The sequence below is a fragment of the Lissotriton helveticus genome, chromosome 9, assembly GCF_964261635.1.
Source record: "Lissotriton helveticus chromosome 9, aLisHel1.1, whole genome shotgun sequence".
Classification (NCBI taxonomy): domain Eukaryota; kingdom Metazoa; phylum Chordata; class Amphibia; order Caudata; family Salamandridae; genus Lissotriton; species Lissotriton helveticus.
Window position 1 is genome coordinate 1,076,758,073 of NC_136070.1, and position 24,851 is coordinate 1,076,782,923.

Here is a 24,851-nt window from a genome sequence, read left to right on the forward strand (position 1 = left end):
CTATGCGTAGGGTTTTTATATTCGAACTATGTTTTACTCACTTACATTCTTCCTTCTAGGGTTGTAATATACCACACGATGTATTGAGAAATTCTCAAGCTGGGAATTCCAATTCTGATAACCCTTACGTTTTTGTCCTTTAATAAACTGAATTTGTTACCTCTCTAACAACGGAGTAGAGGATATTAAAGTCAGCACTCCAAAGAGGCGAGAGGAAGAATACTTGCCCGCAATGTAGAGCCGACCGGAGCTCTGACTGGAAACTAAGTACACAGAAAAGTACTATGAAAGACTGTGAATCGTAAGGAGGGAGAGAGTGCAACCAGAATTCAAAACACCCTCTCTAACTGGGAGTAATACAACTCTCAATTCTCTCTCTCTTCCACAGCAAGCCTTGAAAGTGCAACGCGCCGAATACGTTTTAAAAACGAAGGTCAGGCATGCCTTTAAACACTTATGACTGGAGTTTGCACTAAGTGAATCAATGAGAGACACTAACTCATTTCCAGGAACGCTAAACCCAGAGCCACTTGCTAGAACTCAACAGAGTAGCCTTTCTGGGCATGCGCAACAGAAGAAATTCACTAACCTCACTTCAAGAGAACAGGGAAACCGCCGCAACTAAACGCGGTCCGACGCCACTACCCTAACTGTCTTCCACGACGAGAGAACCAGGTAGGATGTTGCTAGGGTAGAGTCTCTGGTGAAGTGCGCCTTAGAATGTTGGTGCACGCTTCACCACACCTGGGGATTCTACAATAGACTAGACCGCTGAACTGTGGACTCGCTGGCGGCCATGTTGGAAATCCAACACCACCAGCACAATCGCCAGCTAAGGCCATAGTAGGAGTTCCGATCTTATTGGTGAGGTTGGGAGGTAGAGGCGAAAGCTATAGTGGGGTCAAGAGGAGGAAACCTCTTGTGAACCCTGACAGAGGTCCAAGGTAACCATGCAGCTGGTCTCAGATGATGAAGTGGAGGAGGCTAGTGAACCTCTCCACAATCTCCTTTCTTTTAGGGAGCAGGAAGGGTCAGTGGAGGGAGCCATCCTCTCCCCTACCCTGTCCCTAGAGGAACAGAGGGACTGCCACCAGTTGCTGGAGCAGTTTACTACTCTTTTTCCCCCTTACCCTAGAACTCACTACATGGTGCACCCATAATATTGATATTGGGGATAGTATTCATGTGAAGAATACAATTTACAGGCTATCTGATAAGTTGAGAGCCAGCATAACGGAATGTGTCTCCAAAATGCTGGAGCTAGGAGTCATTGAGGCCTGAAACAGTTATTTCTTTCAGCCCAGTGGTTCTGGTCCCCTAGACTGCTCCTTCAGGTACCACCCCGGAACTTAGGTTCTGTGTGGATTACCAGTGTCTCAACGGTGTCACCAAGAATGAGGCACACCCCATCCCCTGAGCTGATGAGGCCATAGATCGGTTGGGAGCTGCCAAGTTCCTCAGCCCCTTAGATTTAACGTCTGGGCACTGGCAAATTGCCTTTACCAAGGGGGCCCACTAGAGATCTGCATTCTCTACCCTGGAAGGGTACTTCCAGTTCCAGGTAATGCCCTTCGGGTTGAAGAACACCACTGCATCTCCTAGATGCTGGTCAACCAGGCCCTGGCTTGGTCGGAGAACTTCAGTGCTGCCTAGTGGGATGAAATTGGGGTCTTCAGCTCCAGCTAGTAGGACCATTTGTACCAACGCAGGAAAGTGCTGCAGAGGGCCGGCTTGACTTTGAAGGCCAGTAAGTGTCAGATCAGGCAGGGTTCCATTGTCTATTTGAGACACCAAGCGGGAGGAGGCAAGGTGCAGCCCCTCCAGGCCAAAATCCAACTCCCCTCACCCCTCAAGAGCAACAGACAGAGGTGAGAGCCTTACTAGACCTCGCCAAATACTACAGGAGATTCGCCTAGGGGTGTGGCACCATTGTTGCTCCCTTGATAGAGCTGACTTCTAAGAAACAGGTCCGACAGGTGATCTGGACAGAGGTGTGCCAGAACACTTTTGACATCCTTAAGAAGGCCATGTGCACAGAAACCATGCTCAAGATTCCTTACTTCACCAGAGAATTAATTGTGCATACAGACGTTCAGAGCAGGGCATAAGGGCCATGCTCTCATAGTTGAATGAAGAGGGCCTGGATCAACATGTAACCTTTATTAGTAGGAAGTTACTTCCCAGGAGGCAGAGGTGAAATTAAATTGAAATGGAGGACTTTGCAGTGGTCTGGGAACTGAAGACATTGAGACCATACCTGTTTCGCGCTCAATTTCTGGTGAGATACCACAGACCCTTCAGATGGCTAATGCAGAAGAGGGGTGATAATCCCAAACTGTTGAGGTGGTCCATCTCTCTACAGGAAATTGACTTTATGGTGGAACAGTGTCCTGGAATAGACCACCCCAATGCTGATGTCCTCGCCTAGTTTTTCCGCCTTAGTGATGAGAACCCCTGGGGGATTGGGTAGTTCTTCCCACTTTCAGCTGGAGGTGGGGCACTTGTTAGTCCTGCTTGTGCTGTCTTCTTAAAACATGATAGAATTGCCTTACACCCAATCGGCATACTTAATTTAATTATATGTCCCTAATAAAGTGTAACTATGTGTACCCAGGGCCTGTAAATTAAATGCTACCAATGGACCTGCAGCACTGATTGTGCCAGCCACTTAAGTAGCCCTTACAAACATGCATCAAGCCTGCAATTGCAGCCTGTGGGTGCAGTTTTAAACTACCATTTGACCTGAAAATAAACCTTTTGCCAGCAAAAACCTTCCTTTTTAGGACTTGCCTGCCAATGCGCTTGCGCATTGCTGGCGAAAGATATAGAGGGCCACAAGCAAATCCTACCAAGACGTTTTGGAGTGCGGATTATACCCAGTGCATGTGAGGCATTCAAGCGCGAAGCTTCGCCAGCGCGCGCTCGGCCTCACTTCCTGCTCCCCTCTTACTTTCGTTATCGCTCACACTCCATATGCTCGTTCCCTCTCCGACTTCAAAGGAACGCCACTTTCCTGCTCCCCCGCCACGCAATGCAGAGAGCTTGTTAAGCAGTGCGGCACTCCGCACTTACTCTAATGTTTTTTTTTTATTTAATCCGTGCTTTCCGCCCCCCCCCCCCCACCCCACCACAGCAATGCCGAGAGCTTGATTTATTTATTAACAGTCGCAATCGCTTTTGGGCTTGTGTGCTTTAAAAGTTACTTGTTGGATGTCGTCAAAAGCAATAACCCTCAACCATCCAACACAGCACGGCAGAGCGCCTTTATTTATTTATCAAGGCCATCACCTGACATTGAAGAAATAGAGCTGAGTGCCACGCTACAATACACTCTTCTTTAATTCTCCGCAGCGCCAACCAACTCCTCCCTTGTTGTTTTTTGCCTCCCCAAAACTCGTATGCTTGCAATGTTCTTTGTTCAGACCCCTCCCATGTCCCAGAATGACGGCACCAAAATCACTTTTGGGCTCATGTGCTTCCATAAATGTTGTCACATTTCCACCATCCAACACAGCACAGCTGAGCGCCTTTATTTGTTAATTAACAACCGCAACCACTTTTGGGCACATGGGCTTTAAAAGTTGCTTGTTGGATTCCCTCAAAAGCAAACCCCTCCCACTTCTAGACACAGCAAAGCCGATCACCTTTATTTACTTATTAAGGCCTTCACCTTAAAATAAAGAAACAAAGATAAGCGCCACGCTTCAATATACTCTGCTTTATTTCTCCGCAGCACCATGCACCTCCTCCCCTGTTGTTGGTTTTTTCCCCTGTAGCTCTCTCTAGAAAGGGCTTAGACTGCTGCCTTCCATCCGCTCCTTAATTGTTGGTATTGATACATTGTTGACACTCGCGTGCTTCCAATGTTCTTTGTTCAGACCCCGCCCACGTCCCAAGGCAGCATGGCCGCGCTCCTTTACTTATTTATTAACTGCACCACGATCACTTTTGAGCTGATCTTCTTCCAAATATTTTGTTTTGTTTTCTCCAAAACAGACCCCTCCCACCTCCTGACATTGCATGGCTGCTCCCCTTCGTTTACTTATTAAAAGCACTGCAATCATTTTGGGTGCATGAGCTTAAAATGTTATCATTGGCTTTCCTACAAAACAGACCCCTCCCACCCCATCACACAGCATGGCAGCGCGACTTTATTTATTTAATAACAGCTCCGCAATCACTTTGGGCTTGAGTGCTTTGAATGATATTTGTTGGATTTCCACCAAAGCAAACCACTCCCACCTCCCAACACAGCATGGCTGAGCGCCTTTATTGATTTATCAAGGGAGTATGTGTGGGAGCGCGTGCACATCGCTCACCAAGTGTCTGCCTGGGAGCTGCCTCTCTCCGCACTCATGCTGGTTTATTTACACTTCAAAGGAATCGCTCCCCCGCCCCACTCCGCGCAATGCCAGAGATTGTTCTAATGGCTCCTTTGCTTACACTGCCCCTCCCTTATCCTCCGCTTTAATCAGGCTCCTTTGTTTGTACTCACTCCCCCCCCCCTTCTCGTCACCTCTATCAGCATTACTTATTCACTCGTGCACGGCTCTTTCTTGCAACTAGACATTTTGTTCACTTTGGTCTTTTTTACTTAACGAGTTTCGATTTGTTTTAAGTAAAATTTTATTCAGCACTACGGCTTATGGTCCTATTAGTGTCAGTATAATTAGCAGGCTAATGTAGAACTGTAGGAAGCCTCTAACTAGTATAAAATGTCAGCCACATTTGATTCAAATGTGCCATACATTCGGGGATGTATGTGGAGTTATTCGAGTACATTAGCATAATACAAACAAGTTCTTAAATTTGTTTTTACATTTGCTTACTTTAAACAAGTAGAAAGAGCTGCGTGCAACACTGTGTTAAATGCAACAAGAAGAGGTCAGCAACTCTCTCTAATACTGTACCATCTGCAGCTGATTCATAAATGCATATCAAAAGAGGGAGTTTGGAAATGTTTTTTGTTGAGAACCTAAAGCCTCCTCGTATCTATTTCCAATAATAAGCTGGCAGAGGTCTGTTATTTTCATTTTAGTACCACCTTCTCAGTCACAGATGTGTTGGTTTATCTCCCACCTCGGACAGCTACTAATTTCTGCTATCAATTTGTTCGGCAGGCATCTACATTGGAAATGAAAGCACCCTAATTAATAATATTAGGTGATTTTAATTTTAATTTTAAAGTTGAAGAAATGGAACCATTGGTTACATAGCCCATATTCTGACAGACTGCTTTCATTATTTTTTACTGTCCACACACACAGACTCATGCCCTCTCACCCCAACCCTCCCTGCGTCCCTCCTTTCCATGCTAACCCCTCGCACCTTTCCTCCTAATCATTTACTGAGCACTTTGTTTCTAGTTCATACTCACTGCTGCCTTGTCTGTCTGCACGCCCGGTGCGTGTGCTCACTAATTCCACTTTAGCCACTGAGAAACAATTATTCACGGTACATCTCTGTACAAGGAACGGTTCCGCACTTGGAATCACATGCTGCTATCAGTTTATTTATACTCTTAGTCAAATTATAATGAAACCTCTCCACTTTTACTTATACACGTTGTCTCTGGTTTTTTTCTTTCTCTTTTACGTCACTCTACATATCTTTCTCCCCACTCCCTCTCTCTTTGCTTTTTCATTCCTCCACCCTCTCTCACCCTTTTTACGCCTTTTTCTTTTTTTGCTGACACATTTTCCCTTACTCCTCCATCACTCTGTTTCACTCCATCTCACCGACTGTTTCTTTACCCCCTCTTCTCTCTCTATCCCATCCTATCCACTCCAATTAGTTTCTGTGCCCTTCCCTCTTAGTTTTCCACTCTCCTTTAGTCTCTCCCTGTTTAACCTGTTCTCTTCCTCTTCTTTTAGTACTCTCTCTATATTCTCTAGACCTTTCACTTACTTCTTTGCTCAAAATTCCCACTCTCTAGTTCCATTGGCCTCTCCACGATGGGGATGATCTCCCCTTCTCCCTTTCCCTCTGTCAACTGTCTGCACATCTCTATAAGCGTTCCTCTCTCTCACTCAGCCCACACCTCCCTCTGTATTTTACACTCTCCTTTTCCTTCTTTTGGACTCTTTCTTTCGAACCTAACTCCACCTGAGAAAAACACTTCTTTCATTCTTTCGCCTCCACTATCTCTCTCCCGTCTCTATATTATTCATTAACTTGCACTCTATAATCTCTCAGTCCTTATCCATGTATTTCTTCTTCCCTCAGTCCCCACTCCCTCTTCTACTCCTTCCTCCTCCATTCTTTACCTGTTTCCCCTTCCCATCTCTTTCTTTCACTCTCTTTTTCTTCCACCCAACTCCAGGTTTCATATTTTTATATCACTCCCCACCGATCTCTCCTTCTCCTACTACTTCCATATCTCCTTATTCCTCTCTAGCGACACCTCTCTCCAAGCTCTACATTCCTATCACATACTTTCTCCCTTACTTCCCTCGTTTGATCTCTCCCCTTCTACCTCTCCCACCTCACTATCCCTTCCTCTCTATCCAACTCGCCATGTTTAGGTCTCGCTGAAGCAATGCGTAAGCATTGTTTTCAGCGAGATTCTAGTAAGCTGCTTTCAAAAGTCTACCCACTGCGGATCGCATACAGTTCATGTGAGGTAGGCGCGTGCACAGGAATTCGCTCCCTCTACCCCTCCCACAAAGCAAGACAAGACAAGAACATCTCTCTTCCACCCGCCTCCTTCTTTATCTCCCTGTTCTGTTCTCCTGTGCTGATCTGCTGCTCTCTTCCACCCGCCCACTTCTCTAACTCCCTGTTCTCTCCTCCTGTGCTGATCTGCTCTTAGCTTCCACCCGCCTCATTCTCTAACTCATTGTTGCCTTCTCCTGTGATGATCTTCCAATCCACCTCCTTTTCTAACTCCCTTTTCTCTTCTCTGGTGCTTATCTGCTGTTCTCTTTCACCCGCTTCCTTCTGTAACTCCCTGTTCTCTTCTCCTGTACTGATCTGCTGTTCATTTCCACCGCCTCCTTCTGTGACTCCTGGTTCTCTTCTCGTGTGACGATCTGCTGTTCTCTTCCACCCCGCCTCCTTCTTTAACTACCTGTTCTCTTCTCTCGTGCTGATCTGCTGTTCTCTTCCACCCCACCTCCTTCTCTACCTCCCTGTTCTCTTCTCCCGTGCTGTTCTGCTGCTCTCTTCCACCCCACTTCCTTCTTTAACTCCCTCTTCTCTTTTCCTGTGCTAATCTGCTGCTCTCTTCCCCCCCAGCTCCTTCTTTAAGTCCCTGTTCTCTTCTGCTGTGCTGATATGCTCCTCTCTTCTCTAACTCCCTGTTCTCTTCTCTTCTCCCGTGCTGATCTGCTGCTCTCTTCCACTCTGCCTCCTTCTCTAACTCCCTGTTCTCTTCTCTTCACCTGTGCTGATCTGCTGCTCTCTTCCACCCGCCTCCTTCTTTAACTCCCTGTTTTCTTCTCCTGTGCAGATCTGCTGTTCTCTTCCACCCGCCTCTTTCTCTAACTCCCTGTTTTCTTCTCCTGTGCCGATCTGCTGTTCTCTTCCACCTGCCTCCTTTTTAACTCCCTGTTCTCTACTGCTGTGCTGGTCTGTTGCTCTCTTCCACCCACCTCCTTCTCTAACCCCCTCTTCTCTTCTCTTCTCTCGTGCTGATCTGCTGCTCTCTTTCACCCTGCCTCCTTCTATAACTCCCTGTTCTCTTCTCCTGTGCCGATCTGCTGTTCTCTTCCACCCGCCTCCTTCTTTAACTCCCTGTTCTCTTCTCCTGTGCTGATCTGCTGCTCTCTTCACCCGCCTCCTTCTATAACTCCCTGTTCTCTTCTCCTGTGCCGATCTGCTGTTCTCTTCCACCCGCCTCCTTCTTTAACTCCCTGTTCTCTTCTCCTGTGCTGATCTGCTGCTCTTTTCCACCCGCCTCCTTCTTTAACTCCCTGATCTCTTTTGCTGTGCTGATCTGCTGCTCTCTTCCACCCACCTCCTTCTCTAATTCCCTGTTCTCTTCTCTTCTCCTGTACTGATCTGCAGCTCTCTTCCAACGCCTCCTTCTCTAGCTCCCTGTTCTCTTCTCTTCTCCTGTGCCGATCTGCTGTTCTCTTCCACCCGCGTCCTTCTTTAACTCCCTGTACTTTTCTCCCGTGCTGATCTGCTGCTCTCTTCCACCCGCCTTCTTCTTTAACTCCCTGTTCTCTTCTGCTGTGCTGATCTGCTGCTCTCTTCCACATGCATCCTTCTCTAACCGCACACACACATACATACAACCACGCAGACTCACGCATACAACTACACACACACACACACACAATCGCACACACAACCACACACACAACCACACACACAACCACACACACACAATCACACCCAACCACACGCACAACAACACACAACCACACATACAACCACACACACATACAACCACACACAACCACACACATTTATCTATCGCCCTCACTCTATCTATCGCCCTCACTCTATCTATTTATCTGTGGCCCTCAATCTATCTATCTGTCGCCCTCACTCTATCTATCTGTCACCCTCACTCTATCTATCTGTCGCCCTCACTCTATCTATCTGTCGCCCTCACTCTATCTATCGCCCTCACTCTATCTATCTATCGCCCTCACTCTATCTATCTATTGCCCTCACTCTACTATCTATCTATCTATCTATCGCCCTCACTCTATCTATCTATCTATCTCCCTCACTCTATCTATCTATCTATCGCCCTCACTCTATCTATCTATCTATCGCCCTCACTCTATCTATCTATCTATCTATCTATCTATCTATCTATCTATCTATCTATCTATCTATCTATCTATCACCCTCACTCTATCTATCTATCTATCTATCTATCTATCTATCTATCTATCTATCTATCTATCTATCTATCTATCTATCTATCTATCTATCTATCGCCCTCTCTCTATCTATCTATCGCCCTCACTCTATCTATCTATCTATCTATCTCCCTCACTCTATCTATCTATCTATCTATCAATCTATCTATCTATCTATCTATCTATCTATCTATCTATCTATCTATCTATCTATCTATCTATCTATCTATCTATCGCCCTCACTCTATCTATCTATCTATCGCCCTCACTCTATCTATCTATGTATCTATCTATCTATCTATCCATCGCCCTCAATCTATCTATCTATCGCACCACACAGCATCACTCAGGGGCACCACAACGTCACTCAGGGGCACCGCAACGTCACTCAGGGGCTCCACAACAACACTCAGGGGCACCACAACATCATTATGCACTACTACAGCATCACTGAACGCCACAGCATCACTCGTCGCTACCACAACATCACTCAGCGCCACCACGGCATCAATCTGTGCAACTATTCAACAACAACTGGTTCAAATATATTCTCTCAATGTGTAAAGCTTTATTACAAATGTCACAAAAAGATGTTAATATTTCACTTCTGTTCTTGGATTCTCGCCACAATAAAATACACTGAACATAATCTTCACAAAAGTTATTTACTAAAGTTTAAGCTATTGCCATTATAAATTACAAGAACTTTTATTTAAGTATTAATTATTTTAAAAAAAATAAAAGCCATTGTTATTTGTAATGTCAATACAGCTAAGTCACGTAAATACAAAACATGTTGCATTACAAATGCTACAGGTGTCACATTTGCAAAAGTTAAAAGTATTGGCATTGTAAATGACAAAGCTATTAATTTAGCTATTTTCAAAACCAACACATAAATAAAAGATTTGTCATTAAAAAGACCAATAGCTCAAACTTTCCTAATGCGAGACCTGTTGCATTGCAAATACTTGTTAGTACATACAAGTCACCCCTAGAGTATGGACTGGGCAGCCCAGAGGGCAGGGTGCAGTGGATTTAAAAAGCAGGACACATACTTTTAAGTTTTACATGTCCTGGTGGTGAAATACTCTTAAATGTGTTTCTCACTACTGCAAGGCCTGCCTTTCCCATAGGATAACTTTGGAGTCACCTTATTACATTTAATAAGTGATAGTTTCCAAATAATTGTAATGAAAAAAACTCTCCTTCATAGTGAAGTTGGATTTTAAATTAAAATTTTGAAAATGCCACTTTTAGAAAGTTAATAGCCCCAGACTCTGGGTAATAGGGCTTCTCCTGTTGGGTGTAACCACATTTAGAAAGTTGGCATTTTCCTGCCTTTGCCATTTATTTATTATTTGTAATCTTATAAAGCGCGCAGCTAACTGAAAAGGGTTTACCAGTACTAAACAAAGAAAGAGAAACTAGATTAGCAGCTTAAAACAACACGGTCTTCAGCCCTTTACGGAACGAAAGAAGAGAAGTGAAATTTCTTAGAGGATCAGCAAGGGAGTTCCCCAGACTCTGGGTAATAGGGCTTCTCCTGTTGGGTGTAACCACATTTAGAAAGTTGGCATTTTCCTGCCTTTGCCATTTATTTATTATTTGTAATCTTATAAAGCACACAGCTAACTGAAAAGGGTTTACCAGTACCAAACAAAGAAAGAGAAACTAGATTAGCAGCTTAAAACAACAAGGTCTTCAGCCCTTTACGGGATGAAAGAAGAGAAGTGAAATTTCTTAGAGGATCAGCAAGGGAGTTCCACAGTTTCTGCCCAAGACTGCAGAAGAACGCCCTCCCATACGGACCAAACAAAACCTAGGCACAGTATATAAGGCCCGGTTCAATTATATCAGTGTACATGTAGCCAGATAAGGTACAACCAGATCTTGAATCTAGCCTGGGCCTACGCTGGCTTTGGCCGTGAACATATAGCACAGAGCCTTGAATTGAATATGTTTTATAACTAGCACAGACCCTTGAATTGAATACGGTTTATAACTACAAGCCAATGCAGCTCATGAAAAAGATGAGAAACTGAGGCATGCTTCAGTAGTAGTCTGGCAGCTGAGATTTGGACCATCTGTAGATATTGAAGGGCCTGATCTATTCACAGGTACAGGAAACCATTTAGTGCCTGCAGCCTGTCTCTGAGTCACGTGACTGGGCGTAGCTGACAGTTGGGCTTTGTGCATTCCTCCTAGACAGCCATCCACAACAGAGAGCTAAAGGTGTGCCTGGATGGGCCATCACTGTCAGGATGGGAGGGCGGAGCTTGGCACATCCCTACTTACACTTGAATAGGCTGTATTCTGCCTCCACACAGAGGACTGCATATCCCCTGTAGTTAGTCTGGAGGCAGGGGAGGCAGGAAACCTGTGCCCTTCAAAGGGAAACCGCTCCTGCATCAAAGTAGGCACCTGGTATAAATATTGGCCCTCAGACACCAACTCTTCATTATACTTCTAGACCTGTGGATTCTCTGTCAGTTGGAAGGACTACTGCCTTGCTAGCCGACTGCCTTGCTGCCCTCTTTCCTGAGTCAGAGGAATTGGACGTGCACCTGAACCAAGGACTTCCAGAGTGACTCCGAGGGCTAGGCTGTTGGCCTTCTGTTCAGAGCCACAGGGACAGAACAGGCTTCCAACCACCTAAACCAGTACCCAGATCCAGCTGGAGCAAGCCCATGACCCCCAAGTGGTGCCACTCAGGTCCTGGATAATTGGTGTTGACCTAGGGAGGCTAAATTAAAGTTTTTGGGCTCTTTGCGGCTCCAAACAAGCTTGTTGGTGCTGAAAGCTTGTCACTCGCACAGCCCACCAACACGAAGCTCCGTCAATCCGACTCTTCGCGCTACAGCATCAACCGCTTGCAGGGAGCAGTACCCCGAAGCTCCAGCCCTACCGCTTGCGACTACAATAGGATCTTTGCGGTACAGTAATGACCGCTCGCGACTCCAAGCTTACTCTTCACACTACATGGACGACCATCCGCGAAGCTTCTCGGTTCCTCGTCGTTCCCCAAATCGCAAACGGGACTCTTTGTGCTCTACTGAGAAGGTTGCTATTCATCAGGACTAACCTGGTTCCTGTATCTCACTAGAATACGTCTCCTTACAACGCCTGCAAATACATTGCATGCCATTATAATGCGGTTGTTACAACGACCGCGTTGTTACAACGCGAACCAGTACATTGCAAGTCATTACAACGACTTGCTGTAGGGGGTGGGCTAGACCTAGGAATAGTATTATTTACTATTCCTACTCCAGCAGGGAAGGTGTTGGATTGTAAATCTAACACCAGCACGCCCCGACAGGAAGTCGTTGAAACGACTTGCGATGTAATGGTACGCATGGTAATAACGAGGTCGTTGTAACGACCACGTTGTAAAGATACCGCGTTGTGGAGACAGCGTTGTAAACGCTGTTTCCCATCTGACTAGTGCTCCGTTGTGGTCAGCCTGAACTTGTGACTGTATCTTGGTCTCGCACAACCAGATAGCTGCAAGTGGCGCTGTGGGCTTTTTGGAGCTATTTTTACTAGAGTCTTTAAAATTGCACATCTTCAGTTCTAATGATTGGATTTTTGTCATTTTGGTCTTGATTTATTTATTACATTTTGCTCTATGTGTCTGAATTGGTGTGGGATTTTTCTTGTGTTGTATTTTCATTTTACTACTGTTTGAAGTGCTGCATAAATGCTTTACACATTGCCTCTAAATTAAGTCTGACTACTCTGTGCCAAGGTACAAGAGGGTTGAGCACAGGTTAATTTGGTATTTGCTTGTGCTTCACCCTGATAAGGATTGTGGTGGCTGCTTGAGTAGGATTTCACCCACCTCCGCCAGTTACCTAATTTCTCACAATAATTCATTACTTTTGTTCGGGAGCAAGTAGAAATTATATGTTTGGTGTCTAAGAAATTGTAATTTAAAATTCTCGTTAATGGTGAAGTCAGATTTTAAGTCACAATTCTGAAAATGCCATTTATAGAAAATTAGCATTTTCTTGTCCTAACCTTTTGGTGCCTACAGCCTGTTTCCTGGGTCACATGATCAGGTGTAGTTGGCAGTTATCTTTTGTATATTTCTCTCAGACTGCCACGCAGTAGTGGAACTGGGTGTTGGCAGGATGGACCAACCAAGCAGGTTTGGGGTGGGGGTGGGCGGAGCTGTGCACAGTCCTGCTTGCACTTCAAAGACACTGCCTGGGCTAAAAACAAAGAATGTCACACTATCCTATTGTGACTGCAGACAGACTGGAACCAAAGCAGAGAGACAAGAATTTCCAGATACGTCTATGGGGGTTGGGGTGGGGGGTGGGAGGGACTCTAGACGTTTTTTTTCTCTTCAAAGCTGTCACAAGGTATAAAATGTGGACCCTCAGACCGACTTTTTAGTTACTTCTGGTCTTGTTAAGGACTCTCAGAGGACTGTCCTGTGGCTGCTGCTGTGTACTTCAGAGGACTACCCTGCTGCCTAAAGCCTGCTTTTGTGTCCTCAGAGGACTGCCCTGCAACCCAAGACCTGCTTTCTTGCTTGAACCCAAGACTTCCAGAGTAACTCTGTTAAGTTGAATAAACCACTTGATGCGAAGTATTTATAAAGCTGAATTTATTCTTCAGTAACAAAGTAAACTCCACCAGATGCGCGATGCCTCCTCTCAGTAGCGAATCCCAACGGTGACTGGACACTCGTTAGAAGTCACCACTAAACGGCTGCATCGCACGAGAGTGCTATATTAAATAACAACATAACACGCGACTATAACACGCGTGGTCTAATGATTGAAACATAACAATAAGTGAACGTGCTCATCGCGCAACACACCGCGCGACGAGCACGAGTTATTTAAAGTGACCATTACATCACCTTCCCTCTTATAACAATGAAAAGGAATAAAAACACACAAAAAAATTGAGTAACATAAACATGTTAATACCTAACAAAATCGTTAAACTTCCCAGGTGTCCTGATAATTCTTCCATGAGAAGAAGTTACTCGTAAAGGAAGTACAATGTTTGGATTGAAACCAGAGGGAACAACATCACTGTTGGATGATTGAATCTGATCCCCATCACCATCATTTACTCTTACTGGGTCTTTCAACCAATGGCACCAATCCAGGTCCTCAACAGGTTCTCTCCTAAAGTCTTTAATAATATTAGCTTGTCTAGGTGAAATTTTTACTAGGTGACGTTTGTTCCACCAACCCCTATTATCAATAAAAGCTGCTCCCTTACTGACTTTCAGAACTCTTAAGGGGCGAAAAAAATTTGATTCACCTTTTTTTCCTTTAACAGTTTTTTTTAACAAAACCCAGTCATCTACAGAAACATCTACATGACTAACATTTGTCTTGGAATCACATTTTTTTTAATAAGTATTTATTTGTTATCTACATTTTTCCGGACAGTGTCCATATTAATTTCTTTATCGCCCGATAATTTCTGAAGCCATGAAGGGAACAATTTAGAATGTGAACCTCTGTTCCTCAACAACACGAAAGGAGAAACTCCTGTAGTACAGTGTGGAGAAGTATTGTAATGCCAAACTTTTTCCTTAATAAAATTCACTACATTCGTTCCACAAGCCAATGCCGTCTGAACGCCCTCTTTAATCACCTTATTTCCTCTCTCTACTAAACCATTAGAAGATGGGGAATATAAAGCAACTTTCAGTTGTTTAATATCTAGGTCACCAAGAAATGTCTTCATTTTATCGGATACAAAATGTGTTCCATTATCGCTAACAAGTACCCTAGGAGCTCCTTCTACATCAAAAATCCTTTTTAAGAATGAAATAGTTGAGTCAGAATCAGGTGATTTCACAAATTCGTGGTACATCCACTTTGAATAATAATCTACCAGTAAAATGACATATTTACATTCTTGGTCAAGAATAGAATAAGGTCCTGAAAAATCGATACCAACCTTTTCCCATGCAGAATGTGGAAATTCGGTTGGGGATAATGGAATTTTCATTGTGTGCCAATGTTTATCAGAAACTAAGCATTCTGGGCAAGAATCAATGAACCCTTTGACCTGTGTATCTAAAGAGGGCCACCAGTAGTGTTCCTTAATTCTCATAATAGTCTTAGTGATTCCTAAATGACCTTTGTGAGCTTCATTTATAATTAAAGACCGTAGTCTGAAAGGAGGAACGAATTTGTCACCTCTGCGGATGATGTTGTTTTCAACTGAAAGTTCACCTGCCACTTGAGAAAATCTACGTAATTCGCCCTCTAGACACCTAGGTTCTGGCCAATTATGAGTTATGTAATGGAAGACTTTCTGAAGTACTGTATCACTTTTGCTTGTCTCTTTCCAATCATCTTCTGATAAAATTTGTGTCAACCCTCCTACAGCATCCACCAAAGTGACACATTCAATATCCTCAGGAGATATGTCCTCATCATCATCCTTACTCATGGAGAGTCTTGAAAGACAGTCAGCTCTAAAATGTTTACCCCTGTGTAACGGGGTCGGGTTGGGCTACCAAGACGAGTGGTGGAATCCTGATTGTACCCCTTCTGCTCCACAGACTACATCTACGAGGGGGGCCTGGGACGCGGAACCAACCGATGAGTCGTCTACAGTTCCCTTTAAGTGGGCGTATGAGGACTTCCAGGAGGACCAGCCTACCTCTGACGTCGACGATCCTGGATGGGTGAAAACGGGGAAGGCCCTGTACGCGGCGTGTGACGTCACCACCGCACCGAGGGACGGAGGAAGCGAGGAGAACCGAGCGGAGGAAGAAGACGAAGAAGAAGACGGAAGGCGAAAAGAAGGAGAGCCAGGAGGCCAACGACCCCGTGTTCCGCCGTGCCACGCTCCCGAGGGAGGAGTGTGGCTCAGCCAGGTACGGCGGCGTTGGGCGGCTTGGGTGGGGAGGAAGAGTTCCCCGTGTGAATAGCGTTGAAACCCCTGTATGTAACTTCCCTCTGTGTTTCCCGTCCCCTTAAAATACCTAGTTACCTACCCCGCTCTCCTCACTCAATTCCCCCCCCCCGTTACAGCACAGAGTCACTAGCGTGTTTGTTCTATACACCGGTGTCCTTCACTATCACGGGTTCCCTTAGGTGCAATACCTTGTCAGATAAAAAGACTAACGGCGTCCCTCTGTCCGTTTCCTTTCTTACATGTGGATATAACGGGAGAGCAACGCCACAGTCTGGAACCCCACGGGAGTGACGACAACCGGCTGTCCAAGACGACATCCCCGACGTCTAACTATGAACTGTGGGGCTTTCACTATCAACTACCCTGCGAACCCCGAAGACCACCACCACGGATAAAATAGAGTTTGCAAGGGAAAGACTGACATTCCGCACAAGACGCACGTTGAAAATAAAACCTAGTTTAAAAAGATATACGGGTCTAGTGTCTGTTGAGCCAGAGTTTGTTACCACTACTAGTGTTCTCGATCCCCCTGCCCAGCCTACACCCTGCTAATTGTTTGACTTCAAAATGAAATTCCTGTAACTTACTAACTAATCTCATCAATCTAGCCGACATACAAGAAAAATTAACCTTTTCAAAAATATAAACAAGAGGTTTGTGGTCAGTAACAAGTTCAAATTTTCTACCCCAAATATATGTTCTAAATTTATGTACTGCCCACACGCAAGCTAACGCTTCCCTTTCAATTGTGCTATATCTGGTCTCAAATGGCTTTAATGAACATGAAGCAAAAGCTACCGTTTGCTCATTTCTTCCTACTCTTTGAGTTAAAACTGCACCCAGGCCAGTAATACTAGCGTCCACCGTTATGGTCGAAAAACAATCGTCCCTGAAAGCGTGGAGGGCTTTAGCGGACACAATCAGTTTCTTTACATCATTAAACATTTTCTCTAATTCTGGGGACCAGTTAAAACTGCAACCCTTCCTCAACAATCCACGTAAGGGTTCGACCAATTCAGAATAAGCAGGGACGAATCTAGCATAGTACTCGGCCAACCCGAGAAAGGACCTAAGAGAGTCTTTGTCAGATGGAGGATTGGCGTCTTCTATGGCTCTTACTACAGAGAATTTCGGTCTAATCCCCTCCTGAGATATGGTATGTCCCAAATAATCGAGTTCCTTAACTGCAAACTTGCATTTGTCACCGCGGACAGTCATTTTTTTAGACATCAAAACAGTGAGGACGCGCCTTAAAATTGCATTATGCTCCTCTAAAGTTTTAGCATAAATCAAAATGTCGTCAAGGTAAGCTTGTACCCCAGCTATCTCATGAAAAAGAGAGTCCATAAGCTTCTGGAAGACACTTCCAGCTGAAGCTAGACCGAACGGAAGGCGCAAAAACTTAAATGCACCGAACGGTGTAATGAAAGTGGTTAACTCCTGTGACTCTTTAGTCAAAGCAACCTGATGATAGGCCGATTTTAAATCGATCAAAGAAAACCACTTAGCCCCTCCCAGGTTAGCAAGCAACTCATGGATCTTCGGTAGAGGGTGGCAATCCACAATAATGTTCTTGTTTAAACCGCGCAAATCCGCACAGAGCCTAATCTCGCCAGTCTTTTTGCGTGCAACCACGATCGGGGCGACCCACTGTGAAGAATCAACTGGTTTTATAATCCCTTGATCACATAGATCCTTCAAAGACTTATCTAACTCTGCGCGAACACTCAAAGGGACAGATCTGACTTTATGAGCTACTGGCTGAGTCCCTGAGATCAGTCTTATTCTATGTTCAAAACCTCCCACACTGCCTACTTTGTCGCTGAACACAGGTTTAAATTCTTCCATTATTTGTTTTTCATCAAAAGTCTGTTCAATGGACATGCATTCTACCCTTGTTACTGGTAAATCCCCAACCTTAACAGGATTTTCGTCACCAGGAACTAGATATAACCCCATGCGAGCAAGATCCTTCCAACCAACTATATTTTTGCCCTTCTCAGCCACATAGATTTTGGTAATAGTCTCCCTTCCTAAACATTGTACCAAACCCTCAAAATACCCAATCATGTTAATGTCTTTTTCCCCAAATGCCTTAGGGTTTACATCTGAACTCAATAATTCAACTTTTCTTTTCCATAAGTCATAGAAAGTGGAATCTCTTAGAATAGTAAAGGGTGACCCGGAGTCTGCCATGACCTGTAAGGGTACACTGTCAATTATAGCAGAGCACAAAGGACCTTTTATATAATTCACTTGTCCATTATCATCTAAAGTAACGACAATATTACTAAAAGCATTTGTACATTCGTCTAGCATGTCAGATTCAACATAGTTAACAGAGGGAGTGTTCTTAATATTCCTACAAACCCCTTGTAAATGGCCCATTTTTTTTTACAATTGACACAACGTCTATTCATAGCGGGGCATCCTTGAAAATTACCCAAATGGTTCTTTGACCCACATCTGTAACAAGAAGTAGGTTGTTTCTTTTGCATAAATTTCACATTTTTGTTTTTAAAATTCACAGCACATACAGCATTATCTGAACAAGATTAGGAAGAATTAATTAAGTTAATACCACTTTTAGATGTATCAGCCATGACCTTGCTAGTAATTGCAGAACGTTCAATACTTAAGGAAGGTTCAATTACCTTCCTTAAGTAAACTCCACCAGATGCGCGATGCCTCCTCTCAGTAGCGAATCCCAACGGTGACTGGACACTCGTTAGAAGTCACCACTAAACGGCTGCATCGCACGAGAGTGCTATATTAAATAACAACATAACACGCGACTATAACACGCGTGGTCTAATGATTGAAACATAACAATAAGTGAACGTGCTCATCGCGCAACACACCGCGCGACGAGCACGAGTTATTTAAAGTGACCATTACAAACTCCAAGGGATAGTTGGCTGGCCTCCTGATTGGAGCCTCACAAACAGAAAAGGCTCCAACTATCTTGAACCCTCACATGAACTCATTCTGATTTTGTCCTGGGCCTCAAAGGTACCCCTCTAGTCATGGACTCTTGGAAGTGGTGCTAAAAGTACCCAGATAGTCCATATCCAAAACTTGAGACGTAGAACAATTTCTGCCAAGAAGTGGCACAGAGAAAAGACTGGGACCTAACTGCTCACCAACCCTGCAAAGGTGCATCGCCGGTCACTGTGACTTCTCAGCAGCTCCCGCTCCTCACAGGTGTGGTATCCAGCCGTGTGCAATCTTTGTCTGCTACAGCCTGCTGCTTCGTCCCTCTTGAGATAGGGGGGGATTGCAATGGCGGTGGTTGGACCGCCAACAAGCAGTCGGTGGCGGTTCTACTGCTGTATTCTGATTCTGGCAGTCGGACCTAAATCTGTTGGATGCAAGACCCTCAGCCAGGATCATATATCCCTAATGGGCAGCGGTCGGAGCAGTGTCCGTGAATGGCTATGGTGCCGAAGCAGGCACCGCTGTTGGGATTACAATATCCCTTTCTGACAGCATTTTCATGGCAGGACTCCCGCCATAAAAAGGTTGTCAGAGGGGATATTGGGGCCCCCAAACAGGGTCCCCTGCTGTCGTAGGCCACTGAAAAGTTGCCCTGGGGGCACATGTAGTTCCCCGACTCACCTCTGTGCACCTTGTGCCATGCATGATATGGTGCATGGCACATGGTGCACGGATGTGCAGGAGGTGCTGCAGAGGCATGAGGTGTGGCCCTTCCCCTTGGTCGCAGCTTGCCCCCGTCATGGTAACAATGCCTTTCCGACAGCCAAACCACTGGTCAGATCGGAATACAGCGGTCAAACATCAGAAAAATGCCCTAAGTCTAAAAATAAAAATCTTCACTGCAACTCTGTTTGAAAGTTGGAAGATGATTTGTATATAATTAAATACCTTGAGTTTATCAACCATATTTTTGATTTTGAGCATATGTGGTATTTGTACAACGTAAACATAGCCTAAAGGCTGCAAAGATGTATACAGTATCTAAGGCAACGATTCAGTGAAAGAGTTACTTGAAACATAGCTGGGTTCTGGGAGAAGAAGTAGACTCTTACTGCACCATGAAGTAGTGCACAGTAAAAGGTGTGGATTCAGTTCTTTCCTAAGGAATAGGGTGGGGGCATTCCTGAAGGATATTGAAGATGGACACACATCTAAAAAATCTATGAATTTTTTAGAAAAGATTCACAAAATCAAATGTTACAGCTGCAATTTTGTATGCCGGATGGACAAATGATCACTGATGCAGTGAAGATCAAAGAAGACACTGAAAACCTATACGATAGTGATGTCAACATCCAGGGTACCCTGGAGAACACTGACTTCAGACATGCACCGTTGATACACTTTGAACCTTTATAGAGAATGGAAAGAGTATTAAGAGCTTACCAGAAGTTATAGGCATGCAGGCTGTGCCCTCCTTGCACAGTCTAGCAGCCTGAGCAGGTACTTGTGAGTTTCTACCTTACAGACTGCATTGGTGCAATGTGTACAGCGTGTGGGGCAAGAAGGGCTGCAGGGCAATATAACACTAGGGGAAGGATGTCAAACTTGTCTTTTTGTTTGGATGTCGGATGGCATGAGTTCCAGGAATGAGGTGTAATAATCTGCCCTTTCCAAGACGGTGGTCTCTCCAGGGAATTCTATCCTAGGTTCACAATCCAAGACAGACAAATTGTTTAAATCATTAATTGTATTGTAGATTTATATAACACTTACTTTCATTGATAAAATATTGAAGTACTTTACAGAAAGGTAGCATGCTACTCTGCGGAGCCCAGAGTTGGGTTCTAGTGCTAGTTATTAGTGTTCCAATTAGTCAGAATTATTTGAATTTGTATACCAATAAGTTGCACATATTTTCTAGTCTATAGTAAAGTCAGTTAATTGTTGATACTTGTGCAGATGCGTAAGCTATGTATAGGAAGTTGTGTGGCAATTGTTGTCATGCAGTATCGAATATATGTTATATTATTGTTTGGTTGTCCTAGTACACTGTGTTGCCGGATGGCAGTAGTTTTGTCTGAGAATTCCATTCTGTGTATTTTGCATCATACGTACTCAGGACAGAGAGTGATTCTGGGGGTAACAGCCAAGTAGGATTTAGTTTGTAAGGTCAAGCAGTATAGAACAGAAGAAGACAAGGACTTGCATGGATTCAGTTAGTAGGGATATTAAATAAGCTTGTTGTGCAAGTCATGCATATTTTGTTGATGGCTCACATGCAGTGTCATGCCAAAATGTACAAGAAAGCATTTTAGTGATGGTTTTTCATTTCTAATGTCAGACTTGTATTGTTCAGGTTATGTGAGTATAGAAAATTATTGGGATTTCATTGATGCTGTTTGGGCCTCCATACATGTGTGTGATCAATGCAGTTCTTCATCCTCCTTTCAACGTGCAATTTGGTATTCCATCTTTGTTGATGATGTGTTAAATATGCTGTACAAGGACACTATCATTTTCAGGTTAAGGCCAGGAGAATATGATCCAGATGGGGCAGTGAATCAATATCAGCATCCCAGTAAACTGCAGGTGATTTACTATAACCTATATTGTTGCTAGGAGTGAGTTCCACAGTTTGGCATTTTGGATAGAGACGGATGCACAGTTTTTTTTATATGGTAGAACCATTCTTTGTAGTGCCAATCTGCAGCATAGCTTACTTTTTTGGGAGTATTTCTTTCACATGTGAAAACATTGTCCAGTTTCGTTTATTGCCATGTGCATTTTTCACAGTAGTTTGAAGGTAGATCTTCTGGCAACAGGTAATTATTGCAGAAAATTCAGAGCTTAGGTGATGCACATGTGAATTTGATGGTGCCAAAGTTGTCTTGCTGCTGCCTTTTTCAAACTTGTCTTATAGTAGATAGTGATATTCCATTGCAATATGCATGCATCTGAGCTTAACTGAGTCTCACCCCTGCCAGGACAAAATGCAATCTCCGTCATCTTCCTGGCTTCCTCGATGCCTCTGCCCTTCAGCATGATGGAGAACCCACCCTCACCCCTAGAGCACATGCTGATGCAGTCTGAATGGACCACTTTCCTGTTGGGGGATCATCGCTGCCACTGTGTCAGTGGGCCTTGGAGCTAAAGTGCCCCCCGAAGCTCCCACCCTTCCAGTATGAGGGGCCTGCTCGTCCGTTCTTGCCTGCCTCAGAGCTGTCACACAGACAGCGGCTTGATCCACACACTCCATGGTTGCAGGCGAGGCTGGGGCCCCATTCACAGCCTTGTACAATTAACCTTCGGCAGTCTTCCTAGAGGGCTAGTGTCAGACCCAACGGTTGGTGGTGCCCCGTCTGGCCAGGTCTGCAATTTCCTTCCTGCCATCCGGGGGCCTTGGAACTGTGCTGCCGGCACCTTGCATCGCCCTCCATAATAATAATTACTGCCTGGGCCGTTGCCCACATAGTTCCTCCTTCTCTCCCTGGAACCACGCCTGCAGGTTGATAGCGCCCTGCTAAAACATGGCCCCTCCTTTGACCTCACTAATCTGGGGCTCACGGTGATACACAGCTACCAGAAGCCTGGGCAGAACGTCTCATGCTCACCGCCATGATTGCCACCCATGCTTGCAGAGGCTTCCCGCCTCCTCTTGCGACCTCGCTGTCTCACCGGGTACAGGTTTGCTGGTACCTGGCTGACCCAAACTGCCCCATAAGCACAGTGAGTGTGTCCATGGATATTCAGACTTGAGGCCCAAAGGTAACCCAAACTTTACTAGACATTCCAGGGACCTTCTCCACATCCACAGGGACTTGCTCCCCCACGTGGCAGCTTACACTGCCTCTGGTCCTTGAGAAAGCGCACCCAAGCGACTTGTGGTTGGATAGGCTCTTCTCTCCTCCCTTCCCTGGCAGGCTTGCTTGGTGGCCCATTCTTGGAGCCTTTTTTGTAGAGATAGGGGATGCACTTCCTATTTTCTGCTATTTTTTTTGCTGTGCTGCTAATCCATTTTTTAACAGGGGTGCGTACCCACTGCCTGTCTTGACCGACCAGGCTATAACTAACCGATAAGTGCAACAGGACTGAAATCCTGCCTGTAGGTAGCACTGTGCCCTTGTGGTAATTATTACCTTCAATAATACATTATTTGTTTATTTCACGCACATGTTTAAACCATTAACACAAACTGATGTTTTTTAAATCATTGCTCTACTTTTTTATCATGATGCAATGTTCAAAGGAAATTAGATTTCACATATATAACAACCAATATCATAATAATTTCCATAAATCATATTCCACAATTATATTTTTGCAGTATACATAATTTCTCATTAATTACAAACATGTTCAGTTGCGCTCAACAAAAAAATGAAAATCGGCCCAATGCATTTCGGGACCAAGATGTCCCTTCGTCAGGTGAAAATCTGTAACAAACAAATAAAATATGCACGTTGTTAAGTTCTTTGCATTTGGAAAAACATAAATCAACAACAGATCATTTCAAAATATTGAAATTTCACCAATGTGTTGCTGAACCAATGTAAACCTTTGTGTCATCATAAGTGAAGAATTCAAGCCAAGGTGGGGTACCCTGTGTATATGCTAGGTTGACAATATGAAATTGTGATCGGGACGCTCACCTGTTGAGCTTCAATATATTAACACCAGTTCCCTTCGTGGTTGTAACTCGTAGTCAATGAACTTCAGACCTGTGATGAAAAACGGGTGTTGAATATGCGTAGGGTCAATTCATGAAATAATGATTGTGCCCAAAATTAGGCTCTTACCAATGACGAGTAGTTAAAGGGAACAAACGCCCGTATCCTGAAAAAATAATGTGTGGAAATATAATGTCGGCGTTTTAGCATATAGACACGTGACAGGTCGTCACTTACCAAATCGTATAGATTCACGTTCCTAAATCAGAGTTCTTGTTTTCACAGGAGCTCTATAATAATAATGAGTGCGTGAGTCATAAATGTTCCGAAGGGCCCTTGAGAGGTCCTTTTCAAAAGAATAAAAGCAAACGTGCTGGTACTTCCTCAGTCGAATGAGAAATTTCCTAGTTCACACAAAGGAAAGTTTCAATTCTATTAAGGACCCGGAGGCGAGGATTTTGCTAGTCCTTTCTCCATTTTATTGGACAGCAAGTTAAAAGATAAAGAAAAAAACACATAAACCATGAACTACCCAAACCAACATGGCGGCGGTAGTCATGGTGATACAGTAACCAATCAGAGTCCATAACAACAGCATAAAGGAATCCCACGTCGGTAGTCCTTCCTCTTTCGCTGCTGCCGGTGGCAAGAATTCCTCTACCCTCTAGTCCGTTTTCTGATCGGAGCCTAGGGAAGAGAAAAAATAATAATATCTCGTCCAGAACAATGCTGAAAAATTTAACACATTGCAATGGAAAAAGAGCAAATAGAATTGCAATAAAAGCAGAATATATGCAGTAAAACATATCAGTCAAATGTACACATCAATACATATGAAAAATAATACTTCCCTCGAATGAAGAACAATAGTCTGGAATGCATAGGTTCGGGAGGGAAGGCTGAATAAGCCAGGGTGGGAAAATCCTCGCCTCCGCGTCCTTAATAGAATTGAAACTTTCCTTTGTGTGAACTAGGAAATTTCTCATTCTATGTCAGGAAGCGGAGGCGAGGATTTTGCTTGTTTAAAGCTTACTCACCACCAAGGAAGTCGCCTCATGGATTGGTTTAAAGTAAAACTTTTTAAAAGTTGAATCTGAAGACCAATCCGCTGCATTCATAATATCTTCCAATCTGCCCCCAACCTGGACAGCCTTGGAAGCCATAGCACCTCTAGTGGAGTGAGCTTCAAAGTTTGAAATGTTAATACCAGCCTCAGACATAATCCACCGGACCCATCTGGCAATGGTTGGAGAAGAAACCGCTTTGAAAGGTTTCTTGATCGCAATTAATAATTGTCTTTCGCCCGGGGGGCGGAATTCCAAAGTTACATCCTCATACGTTTTGAGGCAACGAACAACACAAAGTTTAGGTGAATCCGGAAAGGCCGGATAGGATACTGACCTGGTATTACACTTGGTTTGTCTAGAGACGGTAAAAGTAACACCTTCAGGGGTGAAAACTCTGGCAGAAACATCAAGAGCGCGAACATCAGAAGCCCTTTTGCAAGAGATGAGACAGA

At 44.3% G+C, this 24,851-nt stretch overlaps 1 protein-coding gene and 1 long non-coding RNA gene across 2 annotated transcripts in view; one reads left to right on the forward strand and one right to left on the reverse strand.

The window, feature by feature from the left end:
- GLYCTK (glycerate kinase) overlaps positions 1-24,851 on the forward strand; it is a 110,387-nt gene that overhangs the window by 13,828 nt on the left and 71,708 nt on the right. The window lies entirely within an intron of this gene.
- LOC144782228 (uncharacterized) overlaps positions 22,881-24,851 on the reverse strand; it is a 211,921-nt gene continuing 209,950 nt past the window's right edge. Inside the window, exon 3 of the long non-coding RNA XR_013601121.1 lies at positions 22,881-24,019. This is a non-coding gene — a long non-coding RNA (uncharacterized LOC144782228). The remainder of the gene's footprint in view (positions 24,020-24,851) is intronic.